A 14,789-nucleotide genomic window follows, 5' to 3' on the forward strand; every position below is an offset into this window, starting at 1 on the left:
AAATAAAGTAATTCTTAAGCCCACCATTATATACTGTTGAAAGGATGACACTGAGGTTAATGTCTTATAATAGTGTACGTACTAACAGATTCAGAATATGTATTCTATATGATCACATCTTTATAACAAAAACAGCTAAAGCATAATCATTAAGGACAGCAAGGAAATAAAAAAATTAAACAAGAATTGGTCGAAGAAAAGCAGAAGATGCTTTGGATAGAAGGGCTATATGAATTTTTGTCCCTTCAGACTCTTAGTACCATATACACTAATTGCACTCAAATGTTACACTTTAGCTCCAAACTAACTCTAACACTCTCCTCAACTAACTTTCCGATTAATTAAAACTTTACCTTAATTAGCTCTGCGAAATAGTTTAAATTTTTTTTTCCAATTTTCCATTCAGCTCTCTGTAAGATCATAGATATTCAGGCTAGACATTTGGCATTTGGTCAAATATCAAAAGCTTGGATTTAGCCGTTCAGTGTCATAAGGCGCAGCATCAAAGGAATTTTCCAGCATTGCTCCCCACATACAGCATGGGCCCTGTCATTTGATCCTCAAGAATGCTGAGCAGTGGGTGATGAATGTCATGGCAGGAGAGCCAATGTATACATTTCCATCAAGGGAGAATGGGTGTAAGCCAGACAAGCAATGGGCAGGCGGTGGGGGAAGGGGGGGTGAGGAATGCGCTCCAAAAGTAAATAGCCGTTTTCAGAGAAAGTGCGTCAGCATATGGCAGTGAGTTATAAATAAGGAAGGGGATGTGATAAATAAAGCCTCATTAATTAAAAAAATAAAGTAAAATAAAAGAACAAAGCATCCAAAATAGGCAAGAGCATGCAGTTTTGGCTTTCTAATCCACCGGAAGTAGCATTTACTGCCTTCGGATGAAAGCCAACTTCAGTGATTTTCTTTTGTGGTGTTATAAAATAGCATTTTGTATGTCCAACATGTCCTATTGGCCTCTCTATGGCTCACTTACATGCAGACCCCACACTTGGTGTCCAGGGAAGTTGTCCACATGAGAAATGGAAGATAGTCAGGGTTGAGACTATCCACACAGCAAATGAACTTTACAGAAGAGAAATAATGTCTGTATGGCAGGAATTAAATCAGTTCTTGGGTTTCAAATAGAAGTGTTTCATCACATCTGAGTTCACTTAAAGAGCAAAAGACCAAATATGCACCTCAATTACAGGAAATTAAAAGCCCCTTGAAAGCTCATGAAATCATCAAAGGTTAGAAATGAAAGGTGATTTTAAAAGTCTTCTAATACCCTCACCACACATCATACACACACACACACACACACACACACACACACACTTTGCATAGATCAGAAAACAGCTCAGAGAGGTTAGGCGTTTTCCCAAGATCATGCATTCGATAAATACTAGAGCCAGAATCCAAACCCAGGTCTCTTGCTCTCTCTGTTGCTCTTACCTCAATATTTCTCAAATACCACAGGACTTGGAAGCTGCAATCCTTGACCAGCAGTATTCAGCACAGTTGAGAAATGACGTCACATGCTGGAAAGGGTTTTGGAGTCGGACGGGAGGTTTTGGAGTTTAAATGCTGACTCAGTCACTTACTATGGTGCAGCCTTAAACAAGTCAACTTACGCCTCTAAACTATAGGCTCATCTGTGAAGCAAAGCTTATGAGCTGGGACCAGCAGATGGCATAATGGTTATGTCGCTGAACTCCCACATGGTCGACCACAGTTCAAGTCCTGGACCTGGAGGATTGAAACTCACGCAGAGTGTGTGTGTGTGTGTGTGTGTGTGTGTGTGTGCCCAAAATCCTGATAGGAGAATGAAGGAGAAGGGACTGTGGCATGGCCATGCCCTCTTCGGGGTGATTTCTTACTTTCTGTCTCTCTGTCTCCCCAGTGAGCACAGACCATAAACCATAGGGAGCCTGCGCACCATGGAAACTCAATGAATAGCATCTGTCATGACTGTCACACCCCTTCCTCGAAGGTAGATCCAAGGCCCTGAACTTTCAGCCTTAACCTGGAAAGAAGAACATGGTCTAAACTATCCTGCTTGGTAAATGCTATATAGATGTTTCTATTCTCGGCTATGCCCAGCCAGAATAAATCTAATTCAATCTGACCATTTAATGCTTGGCATCATTTTTAGTACTAATCTCATCAGCTGTTATTTTCAGTTTCTGGTTTACCCAAACAATTCAATTTTAGAGGTTATAAACTATAAACTAAAGCTGCCAATAAAATCGACTTATCTTGAAATTACCAGGTCACTTCTGAAGGAATATCAATATTACACACAGGATGTAGAAATGCTTGATCAGAGTTTGATCATTGGGTTGGATGCCAGATCAACGAGAAACTCACCCAGTACTCTCTTGGGATATTAATATCTATATGTGCTTAATATCTCAGCCACCCTGCCATCCACTAGGTTTGAATGTCCTTTATGGAATGAACTTGATCCTCCCGCTTTGCTTTTGGTCTCTCTCCAGAAAAGCTAATGCGCTGGCATAGTTCTGCCATTTGTCAGCCAGAAGTCTGGTTACACATTTGCTCGTCAATCTAAACCTAACCTATTCTCATACGAGCACTTGGGGGTTTCGTGTAAATCAACCAGACGTTCTGTCATTCACCAGCAATATCTCTCCATAGTCTTCTACACCCATGTGCCTTCATGAAACATTTCACTATGCCCGTGGAAGAAATATTCCAATGAATGTGCTTTTTCAGGAATGGTGACACCAGAATGTTTTCAATCTGTTCATTACCACAACAAGGATAAATGGCATTTCTGCCAAAGACTTTCGATAACGGGTGCAGTAATGCACGTCGTCACTTTCTGAAATTAAAGGGTCTACCCTGAGAGGTAAGTAGGCTGCTGCATGGCTAACAAAAGCAAGCCCACACTTCTGAGCTGAGCCTTTCTTGTCAGTGTCATTGATCATTTCCTACAGAAGCTGCCTTAGGGAATTCGTAATGTGATTTCTACTCTCTTGACATTAACGTTCAGGTGAGTCTGACCCCAAGGTTCGCAAAGGGCAGACCCTTATTAACTTAGCATGCTTTATTGTGATTTTTCTTACATTTGGATCCACACAGGCTTTTAACAGCTGTATTTCAAAAATCTGCTATGTTGAAGGACAGTATTCGAAGTATCAGCTCATTATTAGTAAAATATTTTAATAATCAGTTGAATAGGCTCTTGTTAAGCTTTTATAAATAGTTGTTTCTGATTGTAGTAATTTATTGTTAACTTTTTTATTTTTAATGGTAATGAGACTCTAGCCTTCACTAATTCTTTTGGCATTTTGCAGAGGCGTAAAGGGACTGAGAAAGTGGGAATTTAAACAAGAAAAATAAATACCAGTTCTCACTGAATGTGCATGACATTGCTCCATTACCATCAGTGTTTCTGCATTGTAAATGGTGTTTTAACATAGAGCTAACACATGACCATCGTGGAGAAAATGGAGAGGGAAGGGCTTCCAGTCCAGGTTCTCTACAAAGAGCACATTTTATTCCTACAAGTGTCTGAAATGCCCGGGATCATTACTATTCACCATAAGAACTGTATGTCTACCACTGCTGTTTTTTTTTTTTTTAAAATCCAATATCTCTGAAAGGTTATTTATCCAAATAATGTATCCTCTAAAATTAAAGACTCACAGATAGAGCTATATTGTATTGGCTCTCAAAATGCCTAAAATGGAACAGAATATTGATTCTGGTCAGAAAGTAATCATTTTCTTTGACTGTTTTGGATTCTGAACAGGCTCAGTAGATCATAGTTAAATTTTTTAATACTGGATTTAGAATATAAAGTCACTTGGTCATAATATATATATATTGGTGTCTACCTAAAAAAATTTGTGCCTTTGGGTAAATGCAAAAGTCCCTTCCCCTGAGAGTTCTCTGCTCTCGGTTCCCATTCATTCCCACTGTAGCTGTTTTCTCTATCTGACTTACTCCCTCTAGTGGTTCCTGGATGAAGTACAGTGTCTGAAGTTCAATTTACAAGCAAAATAATATTACTGCAACCTCAATATTTTTCTTAGTTAATATACACTAAAGCAAACTTACCATCAGATGTTTGAACTTGAATTTCAAGTTATAGTGAGAAATTTTCATCTGAGAGTCTCATACGTAGTGAGATCTTGCATTCCATTTTCTGATCCCCAGTGAGGGCATTTGCTTCTAATCTAGTTAAGATTAGGTTCCTTTTCTGCCTTTGAATCCTTGTATTCTAATTTACTTTTACTGAGAGACACTCAGAGGCAGAGGAGATACTCTATGAACTAAAACATGCAAGCAAGCATTTCTTTGACATTTCCCAAGGGTAGAACTTACACTTTGAGTCTTCTAAGTTACTCAAGAGGTTCAACGTACTTTGACTCAAGAAAAAAGCGATTAATTTTCTTAATGGCCTTATAGACACTATAGGCATCATTTTCAGCCACAGAATCCCTTAATCAAACCAGGGGGAATAGCCACTTGAGACATTATTGCTTATGGACACACTTTCTTTAAAAAGAAGAAAATACATTCCCAAAGCTGTCAGCTGATGCTGCTGCTACTTTGGAATTCAGCTGCAGCCAATTGTGCGATCTAACTATAGGCCCAGGTCATCTGGGGACCCACTCGAACAGCTCACAGGGATGGCATTCACCCCTGGCCACGGTGCACGGGCCTGCCAGTGCAGCCTGTCCAGCCCAGATTGCTATTTTGGGTTAGAACTCCCAAATGAAGGCCCTTGACTGTCCTCTACACTGCCGACACTCAGTGACACCTTTAGCCATTGTGAGCCATTCTCCACTCTGCACACTGACCTCTTCTCACCTCCACAATGTCCTACATCTTGTAGGGTCCCCCATAGGAGACCAAGAGATATGCCACATAATAATATTAAGCCAAATCTTTTTTTTTTTTTTTGAGAGATTTCTGCTATAGGGAGCGTGCACTCGCCAGACAGAGACAGAGAGACAGAGAGAAATCACCACCCGGGGGGATGGCCGTGCCGCAATCCCTTCTCCTCCATTCTCCTCTCGGGATCTTAGGCATGCACACACACGTGCCCAGCGTGAGTTTTAAGTCACCGGGTCCGGGACTCGAACCATGGTCGGCTACATGGGAGTTCAGCGACATAGCCTTTACTCTAACTGCTGGTCCCAAGCCAAATCTTTTATTTAACAACACAAAGCCCATCCACACATAAGGCTCTGCTATGTCAAATTACTTCAACGAAGTACCTAAGCAAGAAACCTCAAGCTTCCTCAGCAGGTTTCTTCACTGCAGTCATCCATCCTCCAAACTCTAGCCATTGCCTTGTCCTCTCAGATCCGAGGATGTGCTGTTGAGACCCTCTTCTTCCACATGCAGTCATTATAGCTTATCTACTTTTACCTAGGCTGCTGTAGTAACTATCCTACTGATGTCCCTGCTTCCAACTATTCTACATTCTGCCCTCAGGCTCAGAAATCCAGACCAGAATGCATTTGTCTCTAGTTTAAAATTCATCACTGGTTTTCCATCACCTGCAAGAGAAATTTTAAATTCCTTGTGCTGGTATTCAAGCTCACTCAAGATCTAAAGACTCTCACCCACTTTTCCAGCCTGGTCTCTTAGTCTTTCCAAATCTTTCTGCTCTTCTTTCAACACCTAAATATGCCCTATGCTTTGGCCACACTCTTCCATTGTCTGAAGATCCACTACAGAGTTCTTCAATATTTAGTCTGAAAATTACTTTTTTTTAAGAGGTTTTTGCCATAGGGCGCATGCGCTCGCCAGACAGACAGAGAGAGACAGAGAAACAGAAAGCGAGAAATCACCCCCCGGGGGGGGGATGGCCACACCACAATCCCTTCTCCTCCATTCTCCTCTCGGGATCTTGGGCACGCACACACACGCACCCGGCGTGAGTTTTAAGCCACCGGGTCCGGGACTCAAACCGTGATCGACTACATGGGAGTCCAGCAACATAGGCATTACGCTAACTGCTGGTCCCTGAAAATTACTTTTAAAAAGAAGTTTATTCATTTATTTATTCCATATGAGAAAGAGAAAGAGAAAGGGTCTTAACTTTGTGATACACCTCCAGACTTAGCTAAGCAGGAGCATGGGTACAGATGCACTAAGCACATACAGGGAGGCCCCAGGATGCAAAGCAGGGAACTTCTCACATGGGTCCAGTGTGTTCCTGCTGTGCCACCATCTGGCCCCAGCATCATTTTTTGATCGAGTTTTCCCTGCCTGTCCTTGTTTCCCCATACAACTCACACATACATAACTAGTTAACCCCTCCTTCTGTGGTGCACCCTAGGACATTGTTCACGCTTCCTGTATCTCTACAAACATACAAACATACAACATACACTTCCACTAGAACCTGAAACTGATTTTTGTGTTCCCAACATCTAGAACCATACTTGAATTAAAATAGTCAATATGTTTTTCTGTATTAATTAATAAAAATGTAAATCTCATGAACAAATCACTTGGTTGCATTCAAGAATCCAATTCCTGCCTTAACCCGTGCCCTTCACTAAATGGAACTTGACTTACACGTTCTAAATTGGGTGTGGTCTAAGGTTCCATATTCACACTTCAGAAAAACTGATCTTTTTACCAAAAGATAGATTAGAAAAGTCTTGGGTCCGGGGCTGGCAGGTGGCTTGGTGGTTAGGGGTGCTGGACTCCCATGTGGCTGACTACGGTTCAAGTCCCGGACCTGGCAGCTTGCTCTCTCTCCTTCTCTCTCCCTCTGTGGTCAAATTGAAATAAATAAATAAATGAATAAATAAAGTTAAATAAAATAATTTTTTTTAAAAAAAAGAAAGAAAAGTCTTAGGTCCAGGAAATTAAATCAAAGAAAAAGCAGAAGGAAGGACGTGCTAGGATTTGGGTTTTGCTGCCCTATGTGGCCAGTTCAATTTTGGAAGATTTAAGAACCAAGGGAGCTGTTAAAATGGAGGCAGGCACTGTGCATGGCTCATATATATAGTATGCTCTAGACTGCCTCTGCCCGCATTTGATCTGGGTAAGGGTATGCTTGCTTCACCTCCCCCAGTTCCCAACTTGAATGTAGATAATATCTGGTAAACTTAACTTCAAGATCAATAATCACCAGAGTTTCCACCTTTGCCTTTCCCAGTGGTGATTTTCTTCATCACCCCTTCATCAGAAACATTCACACAGGCTGACTTGGTGATACAGGAGGAAGGAACTGGCACCGTATCCTTGCATAGATTCTGTGAACTCACAAACACACTTTCCCACGTAGCTGTGTCGTCATCACTACCTCAGCATGAAGCAAATTGTAACAGTGCTTTTAGTTTTTGTTTTTTGGACAACGTTCATGTATTGGTTCAAAATTCTGTGGGTTAGAATTTGGACTGGGCTTAGCTGGGCAGTTCTTCTGCAGGTTTCTGTTGGGCTGATGGTTGGTCTGAGACGAGCCTTGCTCAGATGTCCTGGGGTTAACAGGCTATCTGCTGGAGCATGCCCTTCAGTTATCCTGCATGCAGCCTTTCTAGCAGGCTAGTTTGAGCTTATTTTCATGGTGGTCCCATGGATCTAGAACAGCAGGAGTTGGAAAGTCTCAGTGTGCAAGGGCTTTTCGTGTTTTTGCTTGTACCACATTTGTCAACATTTCCATGTCACAACAAGTCATCAGTCAACCCAAATCAAGGAGTGGATAACTAGACTCCTTGCTGAGAGGAGTGGCTAGGAGGTCAGAACACAAGGAAGGGAGGTGTTTGGAGCCATTGCTCAATCTACCACAGAGACCTTTTCAAAGCCACCTGTGTGAAGCCTGGACATCACTGCAGGTTCCCTCTGGTCCCTTAATAATCAGTACTCTTGCATTAGCACATTACTGTGCATAACTTTGACCCAACCTCATGGAGAGTGTCCTCTCTGTTCTGTTGAACATGATGATGACATAAAGTAAGGATGGCCCAGCAGCCATGTGCCAAGATATCAGACTCTACCTGTGAACAGACAGACTGAAAACCCTTCACTGAGGAGCCTTCCACCCACTTGGGCAAATGGAAGGACAAGCCAAAGCTCCCAAAAAATGTAAGGAAGAGAAACAACAACACACCCCAGGTCATGACCTGTTTGGGGAGGGGTAGCATTTTAGAATAATATGCAAATATATTATTGATCCCTATTCTCACTCAGTAACAAAGCAGTGTGGCACTTAGTAAGAAACTGTTCTCTTCCAGTAGCCACCGTCTGCCAGGACATAGTCCCCACCACCTCCTTGTAACACTTCTAGTTGTCTCTTAACACTGAAACCAGGTATTGGCTGCCATTGTTTTATTTGCTCTATGTATAGAAGAATTGTACAAGACATTTGCCACAAATAAGCTAGACCAACAAGGCCCTGATTTTGTGGAGGCAAAAATATTTCCCTGAGTCAATTATATAAGAGTATTTGTCTGTGGGAAAAAAAAAAAAAGAGATAAAAGAGGACATTAAGATGCTCTAGATTAAGCATCTCTAATCTGAAATTTTGAAATCCCAAATGCTCCAAAATACAAAAGTTTTTGAGCACCAACATAATGCCACACATGGAAAAATTCACACCTGACATCATGTGATTGTTCTCTGTCAAATGCTATAATTTAAAAACATCGTATAAAATTCCCTTTGAGCTTGAGGACCAGCAGGTGGCATGGTGGTTAAGGTGCTGGACACTCCCACATGGCCAACCAGGGTCAAGTCCTGAATCTGGTGGCTTGCTTTCTCACTTCTCTCTCCCACTCTCACCCTCTGTCTCTCTCTGGTCAAAATAAAAAATAAATGAATGAATGAATAAATAAAATAAATAATTATTTTTAAAAATCCCTTTGAGCTAAGTGTATTAGGAGTATATGAAACATAAATGATGTTCGTGTTTAGACTTTGATGCCATCCCCAAGAGATTTCATTATGTATAAGCAGGTATTCCAAAATCTGAAAAACTCCAAAGTCCCAAGCACTTCGGGTCCCAAGTATTTCAGATAGGGATACTCAATTTGTATTATGGGACAGCTTCCTTCATTTACATTGCCCTCCTGACTCCAATAGTCATTAGACTTTTCCATTCAAACATTGCAGGAGTCTCCAAAGAAAAAAAAATGGAGTATTCTGAAAAATGTGTATTATAAAAAATTATACATGGCTTTGAACATTTTTTGCACCAAAATAAACTCATGTTTTAATTCCATTTTCTGCCCACTTTTTGAAGTCCCCTTATATGTATACTCATCTTATTTTCCAGTCTAAATCTTGAATTCCATATAAGGTTTTACTTCTTGTTATATCCTGAACTTGTGCAAAATGGGGGTAAGGGTCAACAAATAAGCATTTGATTAATTGATAATTTGGGTCAAGACTTGGGTAGAGAATAAAGTAGAAAGGGATCGGACCCCCTTCTTCATTTAGATACAGTTTTGCTTTGGTCAAATGGGTGATTCGTAGCTAATCATTCATCTTAACCAGGGGCAGCTGGAGCTACTGGTTGCATCCTGCATGGTAGTCTTCATTCCTTCTGTAAAGGCAGGGCTCTGCACACTGCAGTCGTAGACACTCATCAAAGAGAAGCCGCTGACATAGCAGCTGAACAAGAAAAGGCTTCCCAGTTCAAGGCTGACTTTTGGGAGTCACGTTCAAGCACACACTAAGCAACACAGTCAGCAATCTCTTTGGGGTTGAGAGTTGAGGGACAAGGTACTCCTGTTTTTCAACAAATGACCTATTTCAGTGAAATAAGGAAGGGGATGGTGTTGTAGTCAGTCAGTCAGTCATATGCCAAGTTGTAGCGATGTTAGTATTTCATGCCAGTAATTCTGTCTAACAGAAACTCATCCTGGCTTTTTTCCATTCCTTTTAGCAAGATTGCAGTTGTAAATCAACAAGAGTGTCCTAGAGGCTGCTTCAGGTGGGTTGTCTGGAGAGGCCTGAAGGAAGAATCTTTGGAATAATTTAGGATATGAGTCTAAGAGGGAAGGTCAATTTTGCTATTTAGAATCAGAGCACTATGCCCAACTTGGCTTTGGAAGGATGCTTTAAATGTCAGTCTTCAAATTTGAATTTAGAGTGTCTTAAACACACAATAATTCATAACCATTACCCACATGAGACTCAGCCCAGATTTTTGTCTCTGACCTCTGACCATCCTCTAAACATGGGAGGCCATGTTAGTAATAATCCACTTTGAATCAGTGAAATCACATTTTACTAATAATAACGGTTCCAGTTGTAGCTCCAAGAGGAAAACGAGTGGGTGATATTCTGAGCTGAAGGGCAGGTCTGAACAGAAACTGGCTCTGCAAGGAGAGTGCATGTCCTGGTCCTTCCTTTTCATAACAGTTGGACTTTAGGCAAGTATCGTGACCTCCCTGGGCCTTTATTTTCTTGTCTCCCAAGTTAAGAAACAATTATTCAGAGGAGCAAATGAGAAAGAACTTTGTAAAATATTAAGAAAATTGAGTTAGAAACCATGGTGCATGGAGTTGAAGAGCAAAGTTCCTCAACTAGCAGCTGCAGAATTAAGGCTAGGCTCTGTGTCATGGCTCAGCAGCAAGCCCAGCCCTGGTGGCCTATTGAATGCACACATGTTCTCCTCTCAGTCAGCGCCTCTGAGCTAAGGACAGATTTATAGGAGGCACAAATCAAGTAGTACATGGAAGGTTAGATCTACTTTCCAGGGTCCTCATCTGTCTACACTGCAATGTCTACCAGATTTACCAAACCCCTTGCAAGTTATAGACACACACATTCTTTTTTTTTTTTTAAAGAGGTTTTTGCTATAGGGCATGTGCATTCACCAGAAAGACAGAGAGATAGAAAGCGAGAAATCACCCCCCCACACACACCGAGGGGATGGCCATGCTGCAATCCCTTCTCTTCCATTCTCCTCTCGGGATCTTGGGCATGCATGCACATGTGCCTGGGGTGAGTTTAAGCCACCAGGTCCAGGACTCGAACCACGGTTGACTACATGGGAATTCAACGACATAGCCACTACGCTAACTGCTGGTCCTGAGACACATACATTCTTCAATGGAAAGAACGTAGCACAGGAATCTATGGCTCCATTGTTTGGAAACAATCCATAGAGATAGCAGAGGCTATAGGCGTCCCTGTAACTCCCTACCTACAGCTCTTTTCTATGGCCCTGGCCATGTATGCTCTGCATATTTACCCCTTCAGAGTGACTATAAATGCTCCTCCTCAGGAGCTGAATTATACCAAGGATACTTCCCCCACTACCACTGCCACCACTACCACCATAGTTTTACTGCACAGACCTCCCACTCTCAATGGACTTAAAGAGGGAGAACATGCACCCTTGGAAATAAAACTAACCCTTTCCCATAAATGCATCATTCTTGACCAGTCCCATGCTCATTTCTTCCTGCCAGAAGCCTTTGGGAAAAAAAACCACCCTCACTAATATTTACCTCTGGTCACACTGTTTGCTTTAATTATTAACATTTGACCACCAAAGAAAACAACAGGACTTTATCCAGACACTTGAGAAGGAAAAGGAACAGCTTATACTCCAACTTGAATCAGATGAGCAGTCCTGTTGGATAGGCTCATACAGCTTCACGCACACCAGCAAACACCCCAAAAGGGTGTGACAACTGATCCATTCACTCTATAAGTATGTATTGAATGGTACAGTTCTTGGTGCTGGAATACACCAGTGAACAAAACAAGGATCCCTACTCTTGTAGGGTTTACACTCCTGTGGGAGGTACAGAGGCAAAGATTTAACAATAAACTTGATGAATAAGGAAAATATAAAGTATGTTAGTAGGTAAGGAAGAAAAATATAGCAAGGGAAGAAGAATAAGGAGTGCTGGCAGAGAGGATTCCATTTTACATGGAGTGGCCAAAGTGGGCCTTACTAATAAGGTGATATTTGAGCAAAGTCTTAAGAAGAGGAAAAGAGCGAGTCCAATAGAAATGCAGAGTTGTGCATCAGATAGACAGAATAGTCAGTTCAAAGGCCCTGGGGTTGAACATGTTAGGAACATTGGTAGAATATTGAGGAAGCCATATACCTGAATGTAGGAGTGCGTTTTGGCAAAGAGTAGGGGAAACGAGGTCAGAAGAAACCATGGCCAGACAGATAGACCATATAGGCTGATATGTGAAGTTCGTTGTCTTTTAGAGAGATGGGGCCATTGAAATATTTGGAGCAGAATGACGTGATCTAATTTAGGGCTCAGATTTCGCAGTATGCTCAGATAAGACAACAGGGATGGGCTACTTGCATCGAAAATGACCGCTTTCACCCTCTTTTCCTGGAAGTTCTTCCAAGTTGTTGGGCTGCCAGGCTCGCACATCAGCATTCCCACTAATCTGGACTCTGTGGCGGCTCCCTATTCCCTGGAAGCAAGTCCCATTGTCTTTAAATACACGTGGAGATGGACAGAAATGTGGAGGAGTCTCCTCTTTCCTTCTGTTTTCAGACTTCCCAATAATTCAGATTCCACCTAGCAAGATCCATTAGAGCTAATTATTGACCCGCCTTCCAGTAGGCGTTGCTTCGCTATGATTAATTCTGGGTCAGAGACAGAAAACTTGTTTTTATTATGGTTCTTTTACAAAATTATTATTATTCAGGCTTCTAATACTGGCATGAACAGCGGGTGAATTCCTGAAGTCATGTTACTTAGCTGTCACAACTAGTAATAGAAAAATTCAATTTATAAAGAATTAGGAGAGGCAGGAGAGCCATGCTCTTCGGTCTAGAACAAAGGAGATCAATCCTGACACAACGGCAGCATGACATCCATGGACTTTGAAGATTCCAGGCTTCCTCTTCATTAATTAGAGAGAATCAAGAGTTTCTGGTGGTTAATTATTTGCAGAAATTGCACTCTGCAAAAGCAGATGCCAACTCACTCCAGCCGCCTCCAGCTGCAGCTCTGCATGATAATTAAACTGTGTCAGTCGTAAGCTTGATGTGGGGTGGCGAATAAACACTTAGCCATTGCCATCTACCACCCATCAGGTGTAGGTGGGACTTGGGACTTCCTAGCACTGACACCCCAGGAGCCCAACACTGGATGAGTCTGCTTTTAAAATCCACAGCAGGAAACAAGGTCAAAGTTACCTGTAAACTGCTTTCACAGGGAAGCTGTTTGGTGGGATTAACGGCATTTATTTACCGACAAGGCCAGTTGGTACTCTTGGTTGTTACTATTGTTGTTACAGGGTTAGGTAATCAATTATCTTTAAAACAATTTTGGTTTTCATTTGTTAACTAAGAAAGCAATACAGTCTTTATATCAAAGCTATTCAGTGTAAAAGTGTACCCAGTACAAAATGAGGGTTTCTCTGTGCCTCCTTCCAATCCCATCCTCCAGGGAGGGCCGCTAGGAGGTTGGAGACATTTCCTTTTAGACCCCTCCTGGCCTGCAGGTTTCACTGAGTGCACTGCTGACCAGCCAGATATTGTCTCTTAATATGACATCTTAATACACCTGCTGCTTTTTAAATTTTTCCTACAGAGGTCTTATTTCTCACACAGGGGAGGGGACTCAGTCCTTCTTGGCAGCCGCTTCCCGCATGGCGGGCAAGGAGGTGCTCACGCCCTTTTGCCCTCTCCTTGAAAAAAAAATTTCCTTTCCCTGGTGAACTTGAGGGCCCATTTGTCCGTTGAGACCTTGAACAGCTCCAAGGCCTACTGCTCATAGAGGGCACCCCGCATCGCGTCACGTACAAATTCAGTGCATTTGTTGAGGCATGAGGCGCCCGTGGCGGTAGTCATGCATCTTCTTGTTCACGGTTCTGGTCACTTTGTGGCCCTTGTTGAGGCTCCCCGCCATGGGCAGAGCTGTGGCTGTGGCTCTCCCGGCTGCTTCGGTGGAAGCCCTGTTGCTTTTTCTGTACCTGTGAGACCCTCTACTCCGCTTGTCTCCCTGCTTCTACAAGCTTCAGTGGCACTCTTACCATAGGGCAACTCCAGTTGAGCATCTTATCATTGCCTCTGCCCACATGGTCTTGCATAAGAATACTGGGGTATGGGTATTTGTATATTTTTAATGTTTCTGTTCAGGAGACAGGAGGTAAATCCAACAACAACATTGCGATGTTCACAATACATCTGCAATTAAATATGTTGAACCCAATTTATAATTTGACAGCAGATATTGTTGGAAAGAAAACAGAACGTGAACATTATAAAAGTTGTCCACACTGTTGAAATAGACAGATGTCTGCAGTCTGCTTGCACCTACTGGGGAAGGCAAACAGGACCAGCTACCCTTCCCAGAATAGCAATGTGTCGAGTTTAGCCCTAGGCCTTGTTTACCATAGGTGAGGCATCAACAGCTGAGTCATTAACCTGCCCTCCCAGGCATCAATTTCTTGGGGAATTCATCCAGATGACTTCAGACAGAAAGCTGGACCTGCCTGGGTGTGTGATTGGCATTCAGGAGAACTCTGCAGTGAGGAGAGTAGCTGCCTTACAGGTCTCTCTCCAAATACTCAGATCGTCTTGGGTGTTTTGACATTTGCTGGCATTAAGACCCTTTGGCCATTTCACAGTCCATTTATTTAAAGTATTTTAAACTCTCTCTGCAGAGCAGCTAAGGTTATTATTAGCCGGGTTGACATTAGAGCCTCTCTCTGGTTACCAAGGTCATTCTGACCACCCTGAGGATACCCAGCTGTACACAGCAGTAGGCAAGTCCTGTCCATGTCTTGATCACAGCATTCATTAGAGCAGTTTGCCATAATCTGTCTACTGGACTGTCCATACACTGGACAATTATCTCCTTGAGGGCGGT

At 42.3% G+C, this 14,789-nt stretch overlaps 1 protein-coding gene across 2 annotated transcripts in view; it reads left to right on the top strand.

Annotated features, from left to right (window-relative positions):
- The first annotated feature begins 2,577 nt into the window (after positions 1 to 2,577).
- Positions 2,578 to 14,789, top strand: part of ITGB6 (integrin subunit beta 6) — a 145,063-nt gene continuing 132,851 nt past the window's right edge. The window contains exon 1 of one of the 2 annotated variants that reach the window (XM_006160288.3): positions 2,578 to 2,863. The gene's annotated coding sequence lies outside the window, so the exon portion shown is untranslated. The remainder of the gene's footprint in view (positions 2,864 to 14,789) is intronic. The other variant, XM_027776503.1, reaches the window with a different exon arrangement.

Source organism: Tupaia chinensis, unplaced genomic scaffold (assembly GCF_000334495.1).
Source record: "Tupaia chinensis unplaced genomic scaffold, TupChi_1.0 Scaffold000674_2, whole genome shotgun sequence".
In the NCBI taxonomy this organism is placed as follows: domain Eukaryota; kingdom Metazoa; phylum Chordata; class Mammalia; order Scandentia; family Tupaiidae; genus Tupaia; species Tupaia belangeri.